Source organism: Geospiza fortis, unplaced genomic scaffold (genome assembly GCF_000277835.1).
Source record: "Geospiza fortis unplaced genomic scaffold, GeoFor_1.0 scaffold153, whole genome shotgun sequence".
NCBI lineage: Eukaryota > Metazoa > Chordata > Aves > Passeriformes > Thraupidae > Geospiza > Geospiza fortis.
In genome coordinates this window covers 421288-438027 of record NW_005054498.1, presented here as the reverse complement: position 1 = coordinate 438027, position 16740 = coordinate 421288, and positions in this window count along the sequence as shown.

Below are 16740 nucleotides of genomic sequence, written 5' to 3'. Positions count from 1 at the left end.
GCCTTTTTGCGTGGGCTCTGAATCTTTCACCTCTCCTCTGGACAATGGCCCTCATTTGCTCTGCTGTGGGAACAGGATTATTATTAAATAGTGGCAGGGAGTGAGTGCTTTAAAATAATATTGCAGAGCACTCGCTGTGCTCTCCTCAGAACTCCAACAACAGCTTGGTCAGCCCTGAGTGATGCCACTGGTAATTCCCCAGGTGGAGCATGCACAAGAGGGCCAAAAAGGCCCTTTTTGACAGGAAACAATGCCCTGTTTCACTGAAAAAACAAGTGTTTGAAGCAAACCACCCTTGAAGCAGCCCAGTGACACAACTCTGGATGTGTCACTGCACCTGGAAATATTCCTGAGAGCGTTCTCTGCATGCTGAGGCCTCTCTCTGCTTTCTCCACCTCACCCTGAGCTTTTTTTGGGGTTCTCATCACCCCTGAGTGATGATCTGCCCTCACAGACTCACCTGGGTTGGAAGAGACAAAGATCACCCAGTTTGACCCAGAGCTTCCACCATCCCAGGCTGCTCCAAGCCCTGCCCAGCCTGGTCTTGGGCACTTCCAGAGGTGCAGGGGCAGCCACAGCTCTGGGAAATCCATCCCAGCCCCTCCTCACCCTCACAGGGAGGAATTCCTCCCCAGCATCCCATCTAACCCTACTCTCCGTGGGTCTGAAGCCATTCCCTTTGTCCTGTCACTCCCCACTGCTCCCCTGCATCCTTCTGGGAGTGACACCTGCTTATTTACACCAAGATTTTAATTAGGATCTGAAACCTGCTCATTTACACCAAGATTTTAATTAGGATCTGAAACCTGCTCATTTACACCAAGATTTTAATTAGGATCTGAAACCTGCTCATTTACACCAAGATTTTAATTAGGATCTGAAACCTGCTCATTTACACCAAGATTTTAATTAGGATCTGAAACCTGCTCATTTACACCAAGATTTTAATTAGGATCTGAAACCTGCTCCTTAACACCGAGATTTCAACCAGGGTCTGAAACCTTCTCCTTAACACCAAGATTTTAATCAGGGTCTGAAACCTGCTCCTTAACACCAAGATTTTTTTAATCGGGATCTGAAACCTGCTCCTTAACACTAAGATTTTAGTCAGGTCTGAAACCTGCTCAGATTTTAATCAGGCTCTGAAACCTGCTCCTCAACACCAAGATTTTAGTCAGGGCCTGCAACCTGCTCATTTACACCAAGATTTTAGTCAGGGTCTGAAACCTGCTCATTACCATCAAGATTTTAATCAGGCTCTGGGTGGTGGATGGGCAGGACCCCTCAACAGCCTCCAACCTTCCTTTGGGAGCTTCCAAACTGAAGAACAATCCTGGGGTGAGCAGCTGGGGATGGAGATTTCCTTGGAAGGTGTTTCTGTGCTGACATCAGGAGGATGGAGGGAACAGACCCAGACCCAAAATGTGGCTGCTGCCTCTCTTCCCTGAGCCCATCCCAGGGAGCAAAAGGGCAAATCCAGCAATACCTCTGGCTTATCAGTGACAGGACAAATTGATACCAGACTTTTATGAGGGTGGGGAAACGTCTCTCCATAAAAAGAATCTAAATTTACCATCGTGTTAACAATTCTGTAAGAGTTTTTGGCAACTCCTAATGGAAATTTCAGGAGCAGATGGAAATATTTGGAAACGTATAGAACACATGAGCCTGCAACATCCATTTTTATTTTCTCATTGGGAGTGTGGAGTGGTTTCAGGTTGCCTTTAAATTCTTTTTTTCCCTTCTTTCTTCTGGATGCTAAGAAAAGCAAGAAGGGAAGCAGGAGATGATGGATATAGGCAGGAGGGTTTTTTTTTTTGGTGTTGCTCACTTGATTCCCCTGTGTGGTCTGTGACAGATTTGAGGGAATGGCACCAGCACGAACAACCTGGTCCTGGCTTATCTGGGAGCTGGGCAGGAATGGAAGGGCACCTGTGAGGTCCAATTCACCTTTTCCAGGTTATTTTGAGGTGGATTGCCTGTATCCACCTCCCAGGCAGCACGTGGGGTTTAATTAATGAGTGTAAAACCAACCCCAGTGTTCTCTGATGGATGATAATATCATGGACTACCCCTGATGCCCAAGGGCACAGCCTCGCTCAGAGAGGAAAATCCCTGGACAACACTGAAAAGGTGGATCGAATATTTCCAATCCCTGCTGCCCACAGGGCAAGAACAGCTTTTGCTTTTTAGGTGTTATAACCCATCCTAGAGCAGGGAGTTTGGTGCTGCAGGACAGGAATGAATAACAGTAATAGACACACACAAAAGCGGAGGGAAAAAAGCTCCCGACACACACAAAAGCGGAGGGAAAAAAGCTCCCAGCTGCCAAATTTCTGGACCTCTGCTGATCAGGAATAATCAGGAATGAAGGAGTTTTTCCACTTCTCTGCTGTCTGAGCAGCACAAGGGCCAATGCACGGCCGTCCCTGCTGCTGTGCTCTGGTGGGTCGGGGTTTGGTGTGGGGAGCTCATCTGGAACCCGAGGCGTTTCCCGAGCTGTTTACATTGTCCCGCTTCCACTGGAGCTCGGCGGCTCTTGGAACATCCATCCCTAAAGCCTTTAATTAGGAGAGACTTCTGGGGCTGGTGGTCGAGGCTTTTATTGTGCTTGGAAGGGCCCGGAGCAGAGGCCCCCGGGCCAGCGGCGGCTCCACAGCGATCCCAGAGCTCCGGGATGGGGCTGGGGCAGGAAAGGGAGGAAACGGAGCTGGGTGATGACAGAGGGGCTCCTCTCACAGCCACCCGAGCAGCCCTCGGGGACAAGGAGCCTGCAGCCCCCAGTATGTCCTGCAGAGCTTCCCCTGCAGAGCTTCCCCTGCACCTCCTTGGAACCGCGGCCTTGCCCGGCACTGCTGTCACCCCCCAGAGGCAGCTCAGTGCCGTTGTCCAAGTCATCCCTGATGCCTCAGGGTTCTGCCTTTTATATTTTTCATCTATTTGTAATCCTGCTGTTCTTCAGTGTATAACTGTGAGTTGGGGGCGGCAAACTTGGGGTCTATGACTTCATTAGCTGGAGCTGTAATTGGAAGATGAACCCCCAATATGTCCTGCAGAGCTTCCCCTGCACCTCCTTGGAACCGTGGCCCTGCCCAGCACTGCTGTCACCCCTGGGCCCTGCAGGGACAGGGGCAGCTCGGTGCCATTGTCCAGGTCATCCCTCATGCCTCAGGGTTCTGCTTTTTATATTTTTTCATCTATTTGTAATCTTGTAATTCTTCAGTGTGTAACTCTAAACTCCATGTCCAGTGTGAGCTGCTGCTTTCCCATTTTGGGCAGACACAACAATTCCTCTCCAGGCCTGGCAACCAAGGACACCTCACTGCCTCAGGCCCTGAGATGGAAACAAAAGTGAGTTGGGGGCGGCAAACTTGGGGTCAATGACTTCATTAGCTGGAGCTGTAATTGGAAGACTAATATCCCCCAATATGCAAATGGACCAAACTTATAAAAGTGTGCAAACGCATGACCCCTCATCCAATTTGGGTGGGCTTTGTCTGCCCTAAATGTCCCCGAAGGCCCTTCAATAAATATAACTGCTTTTTATTCTCTGAATTTTGTCTGGCCTCTGTTTTTAGGTAGCCCAAAAAGGCACCATCCCTGCCGGCCCTGGCCTCCTCTGTGCTCAGCTAAACTCTCAGCCCGTCCCCTCTCTGCTTTCCCTGCTCGAACCCTTTTTCCATAGCGGCATTAGCGCGAGGGGTTCGGGTTCAATTTTCCTGCCTGTTGGCTGTGAGACAGGAGCACGCCTGCCCAGACCTGCAGAAGTCGTTCAGATCCTAAATCCTGTCGGTTGTGTCCCTTCCCAGAGGTTTCTGTGGCACAGGAGCATGGGCTGGGGAGCGTGGCAGGCTAGTGGCCCTCCCAACACTGTGGGAAGGTGACACTGCTTTGGTCCTGTCACCTTTCCCTTGGCCCAGAGCAGAGCCACAACACCTTCAGAATGTCATTTCTCCCTTGTAAAACACCCAGGAAGCATTTGGAGTGATTAACCATGCACTCTTCCTTCCTAATTTCACTGTGATTCCATGCGTGACAGGGAAGCTGTTGGGATAATTCCTTTTTTATTGACTAGTAGGGAATAATTGGGTTAGAATACCTGATAAATATTCAGAACACACTTGCAACTGCTCCGAGGCAGGTTGGAACCACATGCTCACACAACTTTACCAGATGTTTTGTACTTCTATTTGTACCAAATCATAAAAAAAACCCCAAACAACTTCCATATTTTTTTTTATTAAAACAGGCATTAGATATAAAAAGTGAAATTAATAAGATTCTATGGGTTGAGAATAATATGTCCATGAAACCATCTGATGGCAAACATATGAAAAAAAACTTCTGTTTTCTTTGCAGGCCACTTTTTATCTCTGTAACACTTGATGTGAAACCACTTGAAGATAAATGTGAAACCAACCCAAATTCATTTTATTTGCAAGCGTGAGGCACCCAGGTAGGACATTAATAATAAAAATCAGTTGGGTTTTTAAAAATTAATCCCTTTTTAGTCAGCCAAGGAAGAGGTGTTATTCATAATGCAGGTCTTGCCTGGACCTGTGACTCAGGAGCTGGCAGTCACTCTTCTCTTCCTGCTGTCCTTCCTCTGAGCTGCTTCACCTTTTGGTCCAGACCTTCCTGGATGAGATTTTATCTGCCAAAACTGTTCCCATCCAGCTCTGTGAACACGGAGTGAGGGCTGGGATGGCCAGAGCGGGGCAGGGGGAGCTCCCACCCTTGGCCACCATCACTGAGAAGATGCTGGGGAAATAAAACACCTCTGAGCTAAAGGGGAGCCCCAGGAGCTGAACTGGAGGGGCCATAGATGCCAAAATGAGACCAAAAAGGGAATTTTCTTACCCTGTGGGCTGGACCAGCTCTTGATCTCTGATCCCTCTCTCCTGTCTTTTATTAAATCCATTCCTAGAGCTGCATCAAGTCCCTCCAGTGCAGCTGTAGCTCTCCAGCCTTTTCCTCTCTCCACTTTGGTCTTCTCCTGTCAGCACAAATACTTCAAGGCAGAGGGGACAAGTGGTGCTGGAAAACAGACAAATGAGAAAAAAAACCAACCCAAAATACAAATTTCCCCTTTCCTTGGATGTCTGGAAAACTCTGACCTGCTGGGGGGACGGAGGGAGGTTAAACACCCTCCAGGTAGTAGGGTAAGATGAGCCTCCCCAGGCTGGGGAAAATGATGCTGGGTGCTGAGTGTTTGACAAAAAACTGGCTCGAGTTACACCAAATTGTTTCCTCATCATCAGTCAAAATTACCCTTCCCTTCCTCCTCCTCTCCCTCCTGAAATGCAAGAAGATGAAAAGAAGAAGGGAGAGGGACAAGAGGAGGGGATGGGGACAGCTCAGGAAGTTGGGCTGTGCAGTTCTGACCACTCCAATGCCTGCCCTGTTCATCCTGCAGGGGATTTGGGAAGAGCTGGCCCTGAAGCCTTGCTGAGCGTTCACACCTGGCCTTTGCAGGCGGGATTTTTCTTTTCCCAGCTCCAGTGGATGCCAGAGTGCTTCCCTCACAAAGCCCAGCTGGGGTGAAATGCAAAATTCAGCTTTGCCTCCTGTCCCTCGTGCTGCAGGCTCTGCCCAGGGATTGCTGTGGCTGCTGCTAATTCACGTCAAGATCTACAGGAATAACCATGGAAAATACTTGGCATGGCTCAGCCCCCCACAGAACACAATTAAATATATCTCACTATTATGCTTTGTCTAAAATTATAGCCCCGAAATACCTCTCATGCCTCTCACAGCTGGTGGGTCTAAATTTAGGGGTTCCCTGTGAGTGGCGTGGTGGGATCAAGCACTCTTGTGGGAGGGGACACTCCGGCCAACCTGTGACCACAACATTTTGCTCTCCCAAATCCCTCTGTGAACTTCCACAGTTGTTTGAAGGCCCCTCAATGTGCAGGTGTTGCACAGCCACTGGCACAGCTGGGAATGGGAATGGGAAGTGGGAATGTGGTTCCCGCTCATCCCACCACTCACCCACCCATCCCAGCACCCCTGGGCACAGCTCTGCCCCTGCCCAGCAGCCCCAGGGAAGGAAAGGGCTCTTTCAACTCCTCATTTCCCAGTGGGACTTTATTTTTCTTTCCACCACCTCTTGACCTTGGATGTGGAAATAACGTCCAGAGAGCTGAGAAAGTTCTCAGCATCTTCTTTCCTTCCTGCAGACATCAAAAGGGGATTGTGGGCTCCATCAGAGATTACATCATGGCTGGTTTTGATCCTCTCAGCAGAGGAGACATAAATCTTCTTCCTTTTCTTTCTCTGTTTGGGTGTCGATTCTTTCCTGTGTTCTGAAGTTTCTCAGGAGAAAATGTAAACGGGTTTCATAAGCTGGTTTTCTACCCACAGATTTTTACCTTGGTGACTCTCATCATTGCTGCTGGGTGGAAAAAGGATTGACAGGGTTTGGAAAGGACCAGAGAGGGGTGCAGAAAGGGCAGCAGGAGTTTTAACAGTGCTGATTCAGTAAAACCCCAGCTGTGCTGCTGTGGTGGGGAGAAGCCTCCAGCAGTTTGGTAATGCTGGTAATTCTGGCGTCAACTTTCAGCATGGCCAGGCTCCCCAGGTAATCCCTATCATGGACATCCCTGGCATTAACTGGGGAAGCCTCACTAAGAGTGGAAGTGCAGGGCAAAAAATCAGTATTTCCTATTTTACTGCAAGGAGAGAGCCTGGGCACCCCGTTCCCACAGAGCTCCCAGTTTGGCTGTGGGGCTTCTTCCAAAATCTGCTGGGTGATGGAGCAGAAATGGGACCCTGGGGTCTTCTCAGGTGAGGATCACTGGGCCAAGGACTGCTTGAAGTACCCAAAATCTTACAAATCTACCTGGGAGCTCCTTTCCTAGAGGGGTCTGCTCCTACCCCTGCCTGCCCCAGGTTCCTCGTTCAGGGCTTCCTTTCCATCCCTGATGAGGTTGGAGGAGGGAGGAGGATAAAAAAGGTGAATTTCACAAACCAGGAGTGACCAGGGCCAGATCTGCAGCTGCTGGAGCTTTTCTTGAGCCGCTCCTGGAGCAAGGGAGCATCACCCGTGTCCCCAGCAGCTTCACCTCCCCTGTGTCCCAGCAGCTTCATCTCCCACGTCTCATCCTCTGTGTGAGTGACTCTTGCCTGGACAGGCTACACTGGGACAATACTGATGGCTTTGTGATGTCTTTTTAATCTGTTGGAGAAGCTACTAAACATATTCCACAGAGGAATTTCTCTTTTCCCGTGTGCGTGTCTGAGAACTCGCTCTGCAGGCAGCACAGGGGTGTGGGCCTGGTCACCATCACCATCATCATCATCATCATCATCATCATCAAATCACAGAATCACTGGGTGGGGAAAGATATTCAGATTATTGTGTCCAACCACTAAACCCTGTCCCCAAGTGCCACATCCCCACATTTCTGAACCATCCAGGGATGGTGACCCCAGCACCGCCCTCCATCCGTGCCCGGAGCTGTCGTGCAGGCTCAGCTCAGTCTCCAGCCCAGGTGTCCAGGCAGAGAACACACAAACTGCACGCAGCAACCCCCTGGGGACACCTGGGAGCACGTCCCCTGTCACAGCTCCCTGCCACAGCCCCGTGTCACAGCTCCCAGCCCTGTGCAGGACACCCAGGAGGGGACACACAGCCTGGCATCACCCACACCAGCCCATCCCTGGGCTGCTTTCACCCTCTGCAATGCAAAAATTTCAGTGATTTACAGCCAGGAGCGTGGAAAAGAAAAAAAAAACAACCATGGGAATGAAGGGGGGAGGGAGGGAAGGTCATTCCAGTTTCTTCCTGCTTGCAGCTTTCGGATCCAGGATATGGCTGAATGGCAGCCTCCACGCTGCATTTATTTTTAAGCCACTGATAGCTTGTGGAGTGACCTCGCTGTGCAGCACCAACATCAGCCAAGGAGCTGTTTTTTTCCGGCCCTTCGACGTCAGATTGCTTCCTTTGACACCTCTGAGAGCCAAAAAATGGGAAGCATTCTCTTCCCAAGGTGACTTTATTTTTTCCCCGCTCTGTGATAGTGCTGCTGGGGCTCGCTCTCAGGCTGGGGGCTGTGGAGGTGGGGATGGCACTGCCCAGGGGACACGGCCCCTGGGGACAGCTGGAAGTCACTGCTTTAGGGCAGAGGTGCCTAAATTATCTGATATTTAGGAAAAAAATTGCCTTGGCTGGAGCCGGAGTTGGGGCAACTTGACCTTCATTTAAAAGACTCTGGAATGCACTCGTAATTTTTTTTTTTTTTTTTTGCATTTTTTTCCCTTTTTATTTTTCCTTTTCAGGGCAGCTGGGGCTTTCCAGGATATCCCAGCTCCCATCTCCATAACCTGTTTACTGAATTCTTAGATTTAGTTTCCCAAGCTCATTCACAACTTAGTGCAAACAACTGAGCGCTGCTTGAAGATCTGAACACCAGGAAATTGCACCAGGAAAACCCCCATTTTTTGAAAGCATTTTAAGCACAGAAATAACACTAAAATATCCCAGAGTTTATTTGTGACTCCAGCAAATTTCTTGCCTAATTTTGCTTGTTCCTAAACCATGGCTTTGCACTGAGTTCCTGATTACACCCCACATTATCACTGTAGGAGATGTCTCTCTCCATTCCTCCACTGCAAACTGGAAGAGAGAATTTTATTATAAAATAAAGATGGAATTGGTTCAGCTCCAGGTGCAGGTGTGGGTCCCAATTGCAGCTTCTTTTTTCAGAACCTCTGTGAGCAACCTGGTCTAGTGGGAGGTGCCCTTTGCTCTGGAACAAGATGAGCTTTAAATCTCTTCCAACCCAAACCATTCCATGATGATTCCACCACAAAATTCCTTGGAATTCAACAGGAAGATTGGCTGGAAGACACCATCATGTAGGTAAATGAAGCTGCCCAGTGCTGCTCTGCACAGACCTCCAGGGCTGGAAAAAGGGGAAAAAGGGGAAAAAGGATCCCAACCGCCAGGCTGGGACGTGCTGGGTGCCCATCCCCAGCTCTGCTTTGTCTCTGTCCTGCTTCCAGCTCCTCAAAGCCATGAAAATCTGCCTGACAGGGATCCTTCAAAGGCTCTTCCTGCATCACTCACCAAGGAGAGGGCACCAGGGCTCAGATAGGGATTTCTGAGCTCAGAAACGTCAGGAGGAAGCGATGGACTTGGAGGAAATTCTTGCGACGGTCTCGGAGGAAGCGGGAGATGTGAAAATACACGATGTATTTTCCTCCCACAAGCTGTGTGCTCTGTTTTTATTATCATAAACCTGGGCCTGGAGGATGTCAGCTTGTTTATTTATTTGTTTAAATGAGGTTTCGCTCCTTGTTCAAACATTCCCATGTTGGCAGCTGCTGCTCTGCCAGGCCCTGTCCTCCCCTCCTGTAACCAGGGACGTGCCGGCCCAGGCAGTGTCTCCAGCAGGTGGGAGGTGCTGAAGGTGGGGGAAATTTTTGGGTATCCCCCCCCAGGGTATCACTGGACACCTCTGGGATGGTGACAACACCATGTCCTCGTGTGTGTCACCGCAGCCTCCCCAGGCTCAGGCCTCCACTCCAAACTCCTGGAGTATAATCAGGAATGTCCCATTTTTTGGCCTGTCCCCCTAAGTCAGCCTCTTCCTTCTCCTTCCTTGCCACCCCCCTGTGCAGAGCAGCTCCTGCAGGTGTGTGCTGGAGCTGGGTGCCACCAGTGCCCACTTTTCTGTCATTTTGAGCTCTTCTCTGGAAAATCCCACTGCACACCTGCATCCTGAGGGCTTTCCAAGGGCTGCCCAGGCAGCACTGGATTTTGTGGTGGTGATGGCCCCTTCCACCCTGAGCTCCCCCAACACTTGGAGCTGTTTCCAGGGAGTCTGAAGGATTCCAGGAGCCCCAAATAGCACCGTGCTCAACCCAGCTCCTGCTCTCCCCACTACAGAGGTGAAGGGGACTTTATTTACCACCTCACATTGGTCATCCCAAGACCCTTGGCTGGGGGGCTTCTCCCCTGGACATGGGGCTTGTCCCTCAGGCTGATCCCAGCCTCTCCCACGGGGTCACTCTGCCAGGAAGCCGCTCTCGCCCCGGGGAGCCTCGGGAGATGCACCTGGGAGGAGAAGCACTTTGCTGGAGGAAGAAAACAGGATCTCACATATAAACAACATCCTCAATGGCTCAGCAAGTGAGTCGCTCTTTCCAGAGCCTGTTTTTGAGCTGCTGTTGTGTCCCCCATGCCCCACCCAAGCTACAAAGAGGAATTAAACCAAGTAGGAGCCACCAGAGCCCCCAGGATGGGGCTGTCCCACTGCTTCTTCCAACCATCCATCCGTGGATGGACCCAGCAAGGGCAAGTGCTGCAGAGGTGGAGGGTAAGAATAACTCCTGTCTCCTTTCCAGGAGATGTTTGGGGCTGGAATGTACCTGTAGGATGGGAATTCCACCTGCCAAGCTGTTCATGATTAATCCAAAGCTTATTTGGGGCTGAAATGAGCACATAGGACAGAGCATCTCTTGGGACAAAGCCGAGGCTTTCCCACAGACTCACTTGTGCTCCTTCCAGAGGATTCCTCACCAGGAAGAGAGTTTTTCTGGATTTTGCATCCAGGTGGTAGAATCTCCATGTTTCTGGAATGCATTCTCCACTATTCTGGATTCCTTGGTCAGAGCACCCCACACACACTGAATTTTGACTAATTAAAAAACTGACTCCTTGGTCATGGCACCAAGCAGAGCATCCCACACAGACCTGAATTTTGACTAATTTAAAAAACAAAAGCACACAACTTTTATTTTTTTACCATTTATTCCTTCCTCCTCTCCACAAAGCTCAGAGAACTGAGGACAGTGTTCCTGCCAGCCCAATCAAAGTTGATTGCCAGTCCCAATCAAAGTTGATTGTCAATCCCAATCAAAGCTGCTTCCCCAAGGGATCCCACTGGATCAGCTGGGACACGAGGACATCCCAAAGGGTTAAACTGCTGCCCAGCACAGGAAACCTGCAGGCAGAGCCAGATTCCCAGGGAGGAAACCTTGTGTTTGTGGTGTGAGAGAAGGTGAGCGCGGCGTTACCGCGGCTCGCGAGCGGAGCAGAGGTCAGCGGCGTATCCTGCCGCAAACTTCCTGAGCAACCTCCGAGGAGAAAACAACAACCCTGGCGTGGCATGGCATGGGATGGAACGTGGAGGGTTTGTTTTTCACGCTGATCACCTTGGACCTACTTTCTCACCCTGGCTGGTGGCTGCACGCTCTGTCCTGCCCCAGCTCCAGCTGCCCCAGCGCTCGACCCGGGATTTTTGTAATGTTTCTCTGGTGTGACTGGTTGTGGTTTTATGCCCTGGATTGGAGTAGAGAGGCAGAACTGGAGAGAAGGGAAGAAAATGAAATTTTCAGGCTCTCTGAGAGCTCAGGAGGAGCACAGCAGCCCCACAACAGCTCAACAGAAGGAAAATCCACCAAAACTTCCTGTATTGTCTTTTTTTTTTGCTTCTGAATCTCAGGACATGGAGCAGAAGGCTCAGGGATAATTGTGGGAATGCTTGGGGAAAACAACAGCGGGACTCAAAGTGCCTCTTTGCCTATCCCAGGCAGCAAAAGGGAGCAAAAGTTGGGACAAAAGTCCCCAAAAAGGGAGCAAAAGTTTCTCTGCTGCTTCATCCTTTCCCGACTTGCATTAAAATGAAGGTTTTTACAGTTGGGTGCTATTGCAAAGATAAAACAAAAAACAAGGTAGAAAATGCCCAGTATTTTATGGTGTTTAGATAGAAATGGCTCAGAAGTTTCGAAGCTGAAGTGTGATGTAAATATTCATATTCCAATATACATAAAGTGTGAGAAATCATTTTGTTCAATCCAGTTTTTCTGTGTGCTTCTCTAGAAGTATTTGGTAGAAAGAGGAGGCTCCTGGAGTTTGAAATTTTCTTTCTGAGGACACAGATCCAACACTCAAAGAGGACCAGCTCAGATCTCCCTTTGGGTGTCTGTGGGAGGAACATCCCTGGTGGGATTTTAGTGGTGGTTGAGATGCTGGGATGGGCAGTGACACTGCCAGGGTGTGTCCTCCTGTCCCCCACAGCCAGGTCCTGTCCCCTTCCTTTCTTCCACCTTCCCTGTGAGGCTGGGGAGGCCCTGAGGTTGCCCAGAGCAGCTGGGGCTGCCCCTGGATCCCTGGAATGTCCAAGGCCAGGTTGGGCAGGGCTTGGAGCAGCCTGGGACAGTGGAAGGTGACCCTGCCCATGGCAGGGAGGGTGGCACAAGATATTTTTTAAGAATTTTTCCAGCCCAAACCATTCCATGACTCCATAGATCATCCTGTGGATGATCTAAGATGGAAAGTCCAAGGATCCCAGGCCCAGCTGCTCTTGAAGAGGCTCCAAGAGACTTCCCAACACCCACTGACACCCCCGGGATGGCCAGCTCCAGTGGACTGAACTGAACTGCAATTCCTTCTTTTCCCTTCCCATGGGATCCCGCCACAAGACCCGTCCCTTGGCCATCACCATGGGATTCCTGCACCCAAGGGTTGGACAGGGACAAGCTCTGGAGGCCAGGGATGGCAGCAGTGGCAACCCTGGAGCACCATTGATTGGTTTTGCTGAATTGGAATCTGCTGATCCCAGGGGTGGTTACACAAAATGCCAATTAGGATGCGGTCGGTGTTGCTGCATGGAAATGTTTTCCATTATACTTTGCTGTCAGCACATGCTGGTGTGAAACCAGTCTGCAGCCCTCGTGTGGCCACCACGAGGAGGTTGGGGAAAGCACTGGAGCCTCCCTCCAGGAGGATCTGTTATCCTGGTCACCCAGAGTGGGAGCAGCATCTTTCCTGTGGGCAGTGCGATGGATAATTTTGTGTTGGAAAGGACAACCCTGTCGGAGCGTCGGGGGGTGGGACGGTTGGGATGGACGGAGATGAGAGATCTCTGCAGCCAGGTCTGGAACTTGGGGTTTATTGCAAAGGGCCAAGTGCAGGGCCCTGCTGGGAGCTGCCAGCCACAGCTCAGAGCAGGCCTGAGAGAAGAGAGGGGGAGAGAGGGTGAGAGGGTAACAGACTGAGAGGGTAAGAGAGCAAAAATGTAAGAGAGTAAAACGGGCAAAACCAGCGAGGTTCCTGTTACAATACAATAAATCTTCTGTGTTGAATATTCTAACTCTCACTAACCAATCTAGTACAAGATACAAATCCAATAGCATTCACTTACAGCCTATAAGAATCATTACATTACCATCCTGTGTTACATTTTAAACCCTAAAAACTCCTCTTTGGACCCCTTCTGCCAAGCTGTAGGGTCTGCTCTGACCCTTGGAGCTGTCTGCAAGCAGAGGGTGTTGTTCCATCAAAAGGGGATCACCTTCAGCCGGCCACACCATTGTTTTCCAGTTGTTCAGTAACTGAGGTATCTCAAGGCTTGCTTTCATTTCAATCTCACTTATAGTTTCCATATTCTTAAAATCTTTTGCCAGACAATCATATTGATAAGGCTTTCCTGTTTCATCTTCCCTAACACAACCCCACAGGTCTGGGGGCTCCGCAGGACCCACCAAAGCTTTTCTGACGAGTGCCCCCAGCTCTTCTCATCTATGAATGCTGCTTGTTGCCTCTCCCAGTTGTATTTTTCACACCATTTCTGTGAGGATAAAGTGCTGAGTCACAGGATCCAAGGAATCCTGAGCAGAAGAGCCACAAGGGACTCCTGTTTATTAAGATGTCTGGGACGCTTCCTATTAAATAATAACAAAATGCTGCAATAATAACTTGGCAGCTCTCCGCCCCCACCAGGCTGATGCTCAGAGTGAGTTTGCCTTCCTAAAATTCCTTTAAGTGTCTCAACAAGTTGCAGGGGAGGAAGGAAGGACACTCCACTCCTGACTTTTCCCTGATGAAGTTCTTTCAGCGAGCCTTGAGAAGATGGGGAGGAGGAGAAATTCCTCTTTGAGTCATGTTCCTGACAGCGGCCATGGTTGGTGCACAGTGGATTTGAGGATAAAGCAGGGAGAGGTTGTGGATCCCACAGATGTGGCAGGTGCAGATATCTGGTAGTGGCTTTTTTCACTTTGTGGGGAAGGATTAAAAACCCCCCTGTGTTTAAAAATCAAAAGCAAAACTGCTGTCAGCATCTACTTTGCATCTCAACTTCCAGATCTCACTTAACAGTCTTCAGCTATTTTAATTTATGTATAATTATAAATCAGTTTTAATTTATATGTAGTTTAATAAGCCTTTAATAAGTTTTCATGGGCATATCTTGTGGATGTTATTGTCTTTTCATTGTTAATTAGAGACATTTGCCTGCTGGGTTTATCAGAGCAGCTCTCCTGGCCTGGGTGGCACCAGCTGTCCCTGCACACCAGGCTGGCTCTTCACAACTCTCCACGGCTGGGAAATCTTCCCAAAATGCTACAATTTTCCCCCCTGAATTCAGGCTGCTGGAAGTTGAACCAAATAAAAGATCAGATACATTGTGCTGACCCCAGAATGAGTTTTGGTTTGGGTTTTTTTTTTTTTTTAAATGAGGAATGCCATACAAAGGCTTTGTTAAAATGTTACTGCTTCACTTTGGAAATCCTCTGAACAATCTGATCTGAAGTTCCAGAATTTCAGTCCATATTTGCCACATATTCTGCATTTCTGCTTTCCCTCCATCTGCTCCTTAAATGTCAGGGATTTTCGTGCTCCCCTTGAGGTGCCCTGTGTCAGTGGGACATGGATCTCCCCTCTAACAGGAGAATAGGAGGGGCTGGCTCGGCTCATCCCTGTGCAGTGAAGGCTCTAAAGATGTAAAAGAACTTCAGGATGAACCTACAAATAATGGGAGGATCTGGAAATTGTGGGAGAGGGCAAAACTGACCCTGGGGGCAGTGGGGAGGTTTTTTAACCATCAGAACAAAAGGGGCTGGAGGAATCTTCAGCCACAGAAGAGGAAAATCAACCAAATGTTAAAGGTGGAGCTGAATCCCTTTGGAAATGTGTGAGTGAGGTGGGATGGGGTTTAGGATGCAGTGCCTCTGTGCATGCCTGGCTTCACAGCTGGCCCAGAAATGGTTCGAAAACCAAAAAATAAATAAATACAATCATTTACTCTGTCCTAAACTGGGCTGTGATATAGTAAAGGGCAATTTACCACTGATTTAATGTGATTAGGATTTTTTTTTCCCCATGAGCTCATGCCTGTCTTTTTATATTATCTGGAGGATCAGTGTGGAGTCCTGAGTCAGGAAAAGAGCTCCCCTCAATCCATCTCCTTGCTTTGACTTCAGACTGATCCATGCATGTGCTTAACATTAAGGTTCTGCTTCCAGGCTGTCCTGAGTAATAGGCTCGAGTGTATTTTGAGAACTCATTTTTACTTTTTATTACAATAATAACTTCTGCAGTGACATGAATTCCAACAGGGAGCCCTGAGGAATAACATCCCCTTCCAAATGGTTTTCCTCTTTACACTGGAATTAGAGCACATACGAGCAGAGCAGCCCATTACAAGACAAAGCACTTTCCAGAAGGTGAATTTTCCTCAGCCTCACAGCAGTTCCTTTATAGTCAAAGATTAATTCTATCACCAAGTTCTGCTCCTGCAAATTGCAGTCAAATGGATCATTAATGAGGGAAAGCAGGGACCCTGCTAAGGAGTTGCTTGTGAAGGGTGCAGCTCTTGGAGGTGCTGAGCTCCTGGAGCTTGGGTTGGCCTTTCTTTCCTTCTTTCCTTCTTTCCTTTTCAGATTTCCCACTGGATTTCCATGAGATGAGGTGTTTGCAAAGCTGTCCTGCTGCCATTCCGGCAGGATATTGCACTGCTCCCAGAGCAGAACCACCACAGGCACTCAGCCTGGGCTTCTACTGAGCAGCCACCCCCAGGGGACCTGGAGATGTCTCATAATTCCCTCTGTGCCTAATGGGAATTGCCATGCAAGCCCTAAATAGCACAGACACTGCAAACCCTGCCTTGATGGGAGAGAGGAACAAGCCCAGGCAAGGCCAGAAAACCGAGGAAGGTGGAAAACAACTGGAACTCCAAGGAAAATGCTGGGGCAAGGCCTCAGGCACAGGGTGGGGTTGTTGGGGTGTCTGTGCAGGGCCAGGAGTTGGACTGGTGCGTCCATTCCAGCTCAGGATATTCTGGGATCCTATGGAATGCAGATCCATCCTCTGTTACTGCTGGAGTTGGTTGTGGGGTGGGTGAGTGGTGGCTCCCCTGGTGTGTGAGGAGGAGGAGAGAAGGACCTCATCCAACAAGGATTGCTCCTCTTCCATCCCTTCAGCTCTGCACATTCACATTCCTAAAAATTCCTCTTGATCCATGGCAGCTTTTAGACCAAATTTGCTTTTTTTATTGTTGGATTTTTTTTGTTTGTTTGTTTATTTATTTATTTATTTATTTATTTTTTAAGAAAGATTCCTTCCAGTGTCATCTAAGAGGAAAAATCAAACATTTACTTTCAGGCTGATGTTTTATCTCCCAGCTCTCAGCGTTCTGACAGCCTGAGCCACGTCTGCTCTGCAGGAAGGAGGTGATACACTCAGCTTACTCACACTCCCCTCTCAGTGTCTTCAGGGGAGAGCAATGATGACAAGATTTCCACTTAAAACCAAGCTGCAGAAAGCAAAACGAAATTCAGACTCAGCTCGTTTTATCTGTGCTTTAAAAAAGAAACAACAACCCCCAAAAAAGCCAGTTAAAAAAAAAACACCACAGCAATGGGAGAAATGAGCAATATTTGCCAAATAAAATCAGTCACTCACTGCTTCTATTAGTCAGGAGGAGAATAAACTTTTAGATGGGCACACAGTAAAAC